The following is a 4,129-nucleotide window of genomic DNA, read 5'->3' as shown; positions in this document are numbered from 1 at the left end:
AAGGAAGGAAGGAAGGAAGGAAGGAAGGAAGGAAGAAATAAAGAAAAGAAAGAAAGGAAGGAAGAAAAAACCAGAGAAAGGAAGCAAGGGAAAAATAGAGTAGAGAAAACAGGTAAGAGAACTAGATTTATTGCATACTTAATTTGTTAGGGCGTTTTACTGCTATTTCTCCTTTTCCTCTCCGTCTCTCTCTCCCTCGTTCTTCTCCATCTCATATCCATTTTGTAGGCAAGGAGAGTGAGACCCAGAGAGCGTACTTTGAGTCAGAGTGGCTTGAGCCGGAACGACCCCTACTAGCTTCATGACCTGGGGTGGGTCACTTAATCCCTCTGGACCTCAGCTTCCTCATCTATAAAATGTGACAATAATAATGCTTTGCAGACCTGTCAAGTAAAGGAGATAATTCACCTAATGCTTAGCAACGGTCTCATGTTGAAAACATGGTAGTTACTAGCTCCGATTACTTTTAAGTGAATCGCTGGAGGCCACAGAGCTAGTGGAAAGCCGGAGTTTCGACCTGGGGCTGCTGAGTCCAGGGCACAAATATTTCACCTCGCCAGACTGACTCACTGACAAACTAGGAAAGTGACACCTAAACAGTAAACCCTCTCTCCCACACGTATATACGTTCATGCCTAGGGAGTTTACACCTATTAGTTTTGCCTGCCCGGCAACCACTACCTTTTATTATGGAAACAGCATCTATCTCTTTCTCGGTCTGCGAGGTCCTTAGTCTGTGAGATAATTTTGTTGGGAAGGAAGATTTCTTTTTAATGAGGTCTTCTTAGGCCTGCAGAACGTAGGCCCAGAGCTACTGGGAAGATTTTTGGCCATCGTGTAAGCTTATGAAGTCAGAGTTGAGAGACATAGAACAACAGATCCCTAACACTGTCGTTTGGGCACCTGCATATAGCTGAGCCTGAAGCCATCATTTGGTTTTCATCCCCCCTAACCCCCCACCCCCGCTAATTTGAATCCACTTTATGCTTCTTGCTACTTAGAGTCCCTGCCTGACTAATATAAGGCTTGTCTTACACTAAGGCTAATGTACTTTAAACCATACCAGATTGACTCAACAATATAGAGACCAAAGAGGAAAAAGGTAAAACAAATAAATCAAAAACTTTCTCTTTCTGACTCTCTTTCATCTTACATGCATGGTACCTCTGCTAATGGTTGCTAGATGAGTGTACAAACATGTCCAAGAAAGTCCCTTCACATTACCACTTATTTATAACCTAGTTACCTGCATAATAAACATCATGGTTCCTTGTATTGACACCATAGGTGTCCACATCCACAAAAATACATCAAGCTCTAATTCTGGTGCCTCTTTGAGAAAACAAGAGTTGGCAAAAACCTAAAAATATATATGTTTTACTAGTACTTTAGGATTGTTCTAGTAGTTGAACTCCTCCAAAGTAAGAATCATTCAGCAAATATTTACTGTCCCCTTCTGCATGCCACTCTCCTAAGTTGTCTTAATCAGGACAATCAAGATAAGTAGAACAGTTCCATCATTTCTTAGATATTTAGCATTCCAACAAACAAACTCGCTCCTCTCCCTTCCCGAGGATGTCTGTCTCCGCTCTTCGGCTCCTAGAGCGCGCCTTGGCCGTCCAGAGTCTCGACCTCAGAGCTGGCTTTGGTTACCAGGGGCTTTGTGAACCTATCTGTTGTAGTGTTGAGTCACAGAGTCATCAAGAGGAATGTTTCCCACTGAGCTTCACACCGGAGCATCTAGACTTCCAGCTAAGCTGGCTGTTGACTTAGCTGCCCCTGAGGGGAGAAGATGGGAGCTGTGGGAGGTGGGGAGCAGACCGTCACCCCATGATGACCTCACCTGCCAAACCCTTGACTCACCCCAATTCCCTCCCCGCCAACCCGCCCCACCAGATCTTGCTCATTTGGAATACCTGAGGGGAATACCAGTCTCCTGTATTTAGTGAAAACACACAATCGTGAGCTATTTTTAAAGGTGTGACGTTTTCTTACTTTCAAGCAGAGGCACAACCCTGCAAAGTCAAGAAATGGGTCTGAGTATAAAGCTACTCTTGCTCGAATAAACACATGAGAATCCCCCTTTAAAAGACAAAGTAGAATAAGAATGGGGAGTCCTGACATGCTTGGTTTTCTTTCTTTCTTTTTCACTGTGGCAAAATATACGTAACAAAATTTATCATGGTGACCATCTTTAAGTAGAGGATTGCGTGGCATCTAGCACATTTATAATGTTGTGCAACTATCAGCACCATCAATTCTATAACTTTTTCGCCCTCCCAAATGGAAACTGGGTAGCCTTTAAGCAATAATTCCCATCCCCCCGCCCCGCTCCGCTGATAACCTCTATTTTACTTTCTGTCTCTATAAATCTTTCTTTTCTAGGTCCCTCATAAAAGTGAAATCCTACAAAATGTTTCCTTTCGCGACTGTTTTATTTCACTGAGCATAAGGTCTTCAAGGTTCTTCCTCCATGTTGTGCCATGTGTCAGAATTTTCTTTACTTTTAAGGCTGAATAATATTCCATTATATGTATATACGGTATTTTATTTATTCACTGATCAGTTGATGGACATTTGGGTTGTTTCCACTTTTTGGCTATTATGTGTGGTCTAGGCTTGTGTCCTTGAAGACCACTTTTATATTTAGTGGTTAAAAGGTTTTCTGTGAAAAGCAAAAATTGCCTCTAAATTGGGGCAAAGGACCAGTTCTTACTACTCCTCAGGAGTGTTGTGAAGATGAAGTTAAATCCTTAGTAGCAAAGTGCTTTCTAAACTCCAAAATGTCCTATAAAAATATTCTCACCTTGTTTATAATACTTGCTTAGCAACTATTTTTTCCCATGGAGAAAAAAGGAACCTTGCCCTAGCCTTTTTTCTAAAATTTTTTTAATTTTTTTTTTTGAGAGACAGAGAGAGACAGCAGGAGCAGGGGAGGTTCAGAAAGGGAGACACAGAATCTGAAGCAGGCTCCAGGCTCTGAGATGGCTGTCAGCACAGATCCTGATTGGGGCTCGAACCCACGAACCGTGAGATCATGACCTGATCGGAAGCTGGACGCTTAACCAACTGAGCCACCCAGGCGCCCCATCCTTTTTTCAAATTATAAGAAATCATAGATGGAAATGGTATGAATGAATGTGATTTTCTTGGGATGTCTGTGTTCACCACCCTCCTTCCAATCTTTCCAAAGCAGAGTGCAATTGTATTCAATGTCTACTATAGACCAGGACATGATTCTATTAATTACTAAATATTAAACGACTGACTCTAGGACATGGACAACTTACTTTACCTTTTTGTGCCTCAGTTCCTTTTTTTCTGCAAAGTATGGATCAAAATAATAAAACCCACCTCAGAGAGTTGTGAATACCAAATGTGGTAATGACTGTAGAGGGTTTAGCAGAGTGTCTGACCTATAGTGGGCATTCAGTCAATGTTAGCTGCATTCAAATTATTATTTAAAGTTTTTTAAATGTATATTTATTTTTGAGAGAGAGAAAGAGACAGACTGTGAGAGAGGAAGGAACAGAGAGAGAGGGAGACACAGAATCCAAAGCAGTCTCCAGGCTCTGAGCTGTCAGCACAGAACCAGGTTTGGGGCTGGAACTCATGAACTGCCAGATCATGACCTGAGCCAAACTTATATTCTGAACGGACTGAGCCACTCAGGCACCCCAGGCGCATTTAAATAATTATCATCTATTTCTTATTCCTTCTTTAGGATTATTTTTGCCCTGATCTTCTCAATCATTTTTAACACATAATTGAAGATCAAATGCATGGTCTCAGTGCAGTAAAATGCATCATTTGTGGAGACTAAGGGTCATATCCACCAATTTAGTTGTTTTGAAAAGAATTGTAAGAAACTGCTTCATAGAAAGAAACATAAGAAAACAAGCACATACACACAAGAAAAACTGAGGGTGGATGGGGGTGGTGGGGGAGAATGGGTGATGGGCATGGAGGAGAGCATTTGTTGGGATGAGCACTGGGTGTTATATGGAAACCAACTTGACAATAAACTGTAATATTTAGAAAAAGAAAGAAAGAGAGAAAGAAAAAAAAAGAAAGAAAGAAAAAGGATAAAAAAGGAGAGGATTGAAAAGTCTGTTTTGCCAAGCACGTC

Source organism: Suricata suricatta, chromosome 12, assembly GCF_006229205.1.
Source record: "Suricata suricatta isolate VVHF042 chromosome 12, meerkat_22Aug2017_6uvM2_HiC, whole genome shotgun sequence".
Classification (NCBI taxonomy): Eukaryota; Metazoa; Chordata; class Mammalia; order Carnivora; family Herpestidae; genus Suricata; species Suricata suricatta.
The sequence above is the reverse complement of the archived record's forward strand: the minus strand, read 5'-3'. Positions refer to the sequence as shown.